The following is a 6,160-nucleotide window of genomic DNA, read 5'->3' on the forward strand; positions in this document are numbered from 1 at the left end:
GCCAGCTCACACAACACTCAGGGGAACTGATCACCTGGACCTCAGTGGAGCGGTGGCTTCAACAAAACGAATCTCCAAGTGACAGGAAACCAACACACTCACCACAGGGAATGTCAGGGTGGCCTTAACAGGCCATCACTTAAGGACATCAACTACCTGGAGCTCAGTGGATCAGAGGCTTCAATGAAAACTCTCAAATGAGAGGAAGCCAACATACTCATCATAGGGTGATTGTCAAGGTGGCCTTGCAGTAGGCCAACTTCAAAGACCTCAACCACCTATAGCTCAAATGGAGCGGCAGCCTTGAATAGAGACTCTCAAACAAGAGGAAGTCAGCTCACTCATCACAGGGTGATGTCAAGGGTGGCCCAGAGAGGGCCAACACCTCCTGTCATGATCTATCTGGAGCTCAGGGAAGCGGAGGCTTCAGCATATCGCCTTCTACTCTCTAAGTGAGAGGAAACCACTTCACTCGACCTAGGGAAGGTATCAAGGGGGCCTAACAAAGGCCAAACACCTCAAATCGTGATATTACCTGGAGCTCAGCAGAGCGGTGGCTTCGACAAACGACTCTCTTTAACGAGAGGAAGCTAGCCCACGCAACCCAGGAGGATTATCAGGGCGGCCCCTGAGGGCCGAACACCTGACATATCAACTACCTGAAGCTCGGATGAGCGGCAGCCCTAAAAAAAAACTCTCAGATCGAAAGGAGGCCATGCCATTCACTACAGGTGATATTTCGTTCTTAATGCTACCCGCTATTAAGACCTCATAAAGAAAAGAGGCACATAGTAAGGGTGCAACAATAACCTTCCCTAATAATGGGAGCTCCAGGGCCCCAGTTTAAATGCCCCAATACAAAAAACATAGAATAAACATTCCCTTATTCCTTTCTACAGGGAGCTGAGGTCACTAAATTTGTAATGGCTTTCACAGAGGGAGAGGTAACCTAAAAGCTCAACCTGAGACTTCAAAGAGCAGAGGCCTAAATATGTAAAAATGGCCTTCCATACTCTGCAGTCTGAAAGGATGCGCTCACTAACAAGCTCTGTGCCGGATCCACAGACGGGTTAAAAAAGGATGGAACCAACACATCATTGGTCCAGCCTCAGGCCTGGTGTGAAGCGCCTGGAATATAAAAGAATAAAAGCCCCCTATTATTCCTTTCTATAGAGAGCTGAGGTCACTAAATGTAAAATGGCTCTCACGCCAGAAAAGGCAACCTGCAAAGCTCAACCTGTAATTACAGTAAATGGAGGCCTAAATGTAGATGAGGCCTGCCATACTGCTGTAGACTGAAAGGATGCACTCAATACCAAGCCCTTATGCCGGACCAACAGAAGGGTTAATAATAATGGAACAGAACCCAACATCGGTCCATCCTCAGGCCTGATAAAAAGCACCTAATATGAATAAACACCCCCTTTAATCCTCTCCATAGGGAGCTGAGGAGTACAGCATAATCTGCCACCGCGTATGTCCTGCTATATACAGACAGGACCGTTTTCTGCTTCATAACACATAAACACAAGTGCAGAAAGGAAACACACAACTAGGGTTGCCAAGGGAAACACTCAAGTGCAAGAAAACAGCCTTATACAGGCGAACGTGTGTGCTCCTAGTCCAAACAAACAATGCACAAGTAATGTGTGTGTTAGATGTAAAGCTTGCACACAAACCTACACATTACTCATCCAAACGTGAATAGAGCATTGCTTACTGATATAGAGGACGCATCCTAAATCAGCTAAACACTCTCATAACAAAAAACCTGTCCTGCTTCCCTCGAGAAGAGACAGACAAACGAGAGTGGAGCTTTCCTCGGCGGGAAACGCTCACAACGTGTGCCGACAGAACTCTCAAGCACTGGGCATGCATGCTCTAACAAAGACACACAAGTCAAGTGTGTTACCAGGTAACTATACATGGATGTGTACACTGACTGAAATGTCTGTAAACAGCCGTTCTTACCTTTGAATAGCGCTTCAAACAAAACAGTCCCTGAAAGACGAAAGAGGATGACTTGTTCTCTAGGTGCCCCATGTGCATTCAGGTCGCACTAGTAGTGACATCATAGGCTATCGCCGGCCAAAACGATTGCCGTGATTTGATAGCGTTTCAGACACCGGTTCCAGCAAAGGTGTTCCCCAAATGCGTTAAGACGCAGCGCAAGTTCCCTTTCCCACCCCACTCCCTAGGCTATACTTTTATAACTTTTCTCCTGTGAAACACAGTTATCACAAAGATTCTCTTTTCCATAAAATACATGATATGCTTTATATGCTTTCAAATTAAATTTTGCTTTGTTTATTTAAAAAAACATATTAGGTCAGTTTGAATTTGGGTCCTCTTGCTCAGGCCACATATTACACTTATATAAAGAACTACAGAGATGCTAGTGTTTTGTTTTGTTTTGTTTTTTAACTATCTCTTTGGTCATGCGTTGCCTAGGGCAACAAGTCAGCCAGGACAATAAACTGGTTCGCCCTCAAAAAATAAAAAAGAAAAAAAAATATATATACAGGTGCTGGTCATATAATTAGAATATCATCAAAAAGTTGATTTATTTCACTAATTCCATTCAAAAAGTGACACTTGTATATTATATTCATTCATTACACACAGACTGATATATTTCAAATGTTTATTTCTTTTAATTTTGATGATTATAACTGACAACTAAGGAAAATCCCAAATTCAGTATCTCAGAAAATTAGAATATTACTTAAGACCAACACAAAGAAAGGATTTTTAGAAATCTTGGCCAACTGAAAAGTATGAACATGAAAAGTATGAGTATGTACAGCACTCAATACTTAGTTGGGGCTCCTTTTGCCTGAATTACTGCAGCAATGCGGCGTGGCATGGAGTCAATCAGTCTGTGGCACTGCTCAGGTGTTATAAGAGCCCAGGTTGCTCTGATAGTGGCCTTCAGCTCTTCTGCATTGTTGGGTCTGGCATATCGCATCTTCCTCTTCACAATACCCCATAGATTTTCTATGGGGTTAAGGTCAGGCGAGTTTGCTGGCCAATTAAGAACAGGGATACCATGGTCCTTAAACCAGGTCCTTTTTGTCTTTAGCCCAGGCGAGACGCTTCTGACGCTGTCTGTTGTTCAAGAGTGGCTTGACACAAGGAATGCGACAGCTGAAACCCATGTCTTGCATACGTCTGTGCGTAGTAGTTCTTGAGGCACTGACTCCAGCTGCAGTCCACTCTTTGTGAATCTCCCCCACATTTTTGAATGGGTTTTGTTTCACAATCCTCTCCAGGGTGCGGTTATCCCTGTTGCTTGTACACTTTTTTCTACCACATATTTTCCTTCCCTTCGCCTCTCTATTAATGTGCTTGGACACAGAGCTCTGTGAACAGCCAGCCTCTTTTGCAATGACCTTTTGTGTCTTGCCCTCCTTGTGCAAGGTGTCAATGGTCGTCTTTTGGACAACTGTCAAGTCAGCAGTCTTCCCCATGATTGTGTAGTCTACAGAACTAGACTGAGAGACCATTTAAAGGCCTTTGCAGGTGTTTTGAGTTAATTAGCTGATTAGAGTGTGGCACCAGGTGTCTTCAATATTGAACCTTTTCACAATATTCTAATTTTCTGAGATACTGAATTTGGGATTTTCCTTAGTTGTCAGTTATAATCATCAAAATTAAAAGAAATAAACATTTGAAATATATCAGTCTGTGTGTAATGAATGAACTTTTTGAATGGAATTAGTGAAATAAATCAACTTTTTGATGATATTCTAATTATATGACCAGCACCTGTATATATATATATAAAAAAACATGACCTTCCCTGACTTTGTTGTCTATGAAAGCCTGTAGACTGATTTTTATGTGAAAGACTCGGCACATTTTTGCTGGGAAAATCAAAAGGATGTGATGTTTACACACACTCCCAAGCCTCTCTTCCATTCAATGACACATGCAATGAATGCTTATGCAAAGTTCAAGATAATGCTGAAAGAGCCGTGCTGTAATGTCAATGTGTCATGCAAAGAAATAGAATTCATTCAAACTGTAGTCTCACATCTACCTGTACCTGCAGAGTTCGGATCCAACCCTGATCCAACAGCTGTCCAACAGTTATGAAGTGCTTAATTAGCTGCTTCAGTTGTTCTTGATTCAGTTGTTGGAGCTGAACTTTGCAGGTAGGTAGATCTCCGGGAACAGGATTGGGCACCCCTGATCTATAACCTTAATTTTATGTAATGTAATTTGTATTTTATGTAATGTAATGTAAAATGTAATTTTAATGACCTCATCTGTTGACATGATGCAGATGAATTGCAGAGCTGGTCCAAACATATCCACCTCACTATTATAAGATGCTTTCTAACTGCTGTTTTCTCACCGTTGTCATTTTTTTTGTTGTGTTTATTTTGTTACTGAGAGGTAAGCATGCATGCAGCACATTTTTACATATTCATCTAAACATTGTTCTCAGCAGCTCGGATGCCATCAGGATGTTCGTTGAAAGTATATTGCTGCAAAGGTATTTCCAACTTCTTTTTTACTTCTAAGCGAAGAATGAAAAAAGAACTTTGCTGTGAGTATATCGGGGCATTGAATCACATTCAGTCTCTTGTACGTTACGAGTGTGAGCACAAGCAACAAGTTGCTGGCTGCAGTTCATTTAATGGCCACTGGAGTCACTAGTAACAAGGGTTTATGAATTCTACATATACCCTCTTTAACTCTCTGGTGCTCTTCGCATGGCAGTCAAAAATGACAGATTTTTTTTTTATTTCAGTGAAATGACTATACTATATTTTACATCAATAATGTTTTTTATTTAATATTTTGCATTTTTAGGGGATTTTATGGTCCCAAATTTTATTTATGCAGTAGTTATAATTCATTTATTCTCTTTTTGAGCATTGACTTGAAAATGAAATTTCCAACTTAAACTGTCATAAATCTTGAATGCTTTGGAGTACAGACTTAAGCTTGGTCTGTTCTTAAAGACGACACTTGGCAAACTATTGCTGAAGTGAAAAGTTAAAAAAGTGACACTAAGGGTGTACTCACACTAGGCACGTTGCCTTAAAACGAGCCCGAGAGCGATTGTCCCCCCTCCCCACTCAATTTTTCGATTTTCACTTGCACGTATCACAGGATTATTACGAAGACAGCTGACGTTAATGGAGGAATTTGCAGCTTTAATCGCAAACTACAATTCCTGTTCATCAATAAGGTGAGATCCAGACCTGCTATAAACCCAAATACACTCGAATTAATTACATTAATTGAAAACTGTACTATCAAATTAGTAATAAAGATGTTTGCCTTTGTAATGATGATAGTAGCGCACACAAAAGTAGTAGCTGTTCCGTGCTTAGGCACGGTTAGCGCTCACACTGCATGCGAACCGCGCTCGAGCCCAACCGAACCATGCTCTGGCCCACCTCTTCCAAGCGGGCCAGGGCGATCACACTACTCAAACGAACCGGGCTTTGGGGGTCAAATGCACTCGGGCACGGTTCAGAACGTCTAGTGTGAGTACACACTAAAAAATTTCAATTTTTAAATGAAATGTTTATTTTACAAAACATGTTTTAAAACTACAAGAAAGTCAAAGGCATAAATCTAAACAAGTTGTGTTCCAAATTTGAACTTGATATCTCAAAAAATTTGCTTTCAGCAAGATTTTGTTTGGGTGTAGTACCAAATGTTTCCACTAGATGAAATTCATTTCCCATTAAAGGGTTAGTTCACCCAAAAGTGAAAATAATGTCATTCATTACTCACCCTTATGTCGTTCTACACCCATAAGACCTTTGTTCATCTTCGGAACAGAAATTAAGATATTGTTGATGAAATCCGATGGCTCAGTGAGGCCTCCATAGACAGCAATGCCATTCAAACTCTCAAGGTCCATAAAGGTACTAAAATCATATTTGAAACAGTTCATGTGACTTCAGTGGTTCTATCTTAATATTATAAAGCGTCAAGAATACTTTTTGTTCGCCAAAAAAACAAAATAACGACTTTTCAACAATATCTATATGGGCCGATTTCAAAACACTGCTTCTGAGCTTTATGAATCTTTTGTTTCGAATTAGTAATTCGAATCTCCTATCAAACAGCTAAACTACTGAAATCACATGACTTTGGTGCTCTGATTCAGTGATTCGATTCGAAAAGCTGAAGC

Source organism: Ctenopharyngodon idella, chromosome 22, assembly GCF_019924925.1.
Source record: "Ctenopharyngodon idella isolate HZGC_01 chromosome 22, HZGC01, whole genome shotgun sequence".
In the NCBI taxonomy this organism is placed as follows: Eukaryota; Metazoa; Chordata; class Actinopteri; order Cypriniformes; family Xenocyprididae; genus Ctenopharyngodon; species Ctenopharyngodon idella.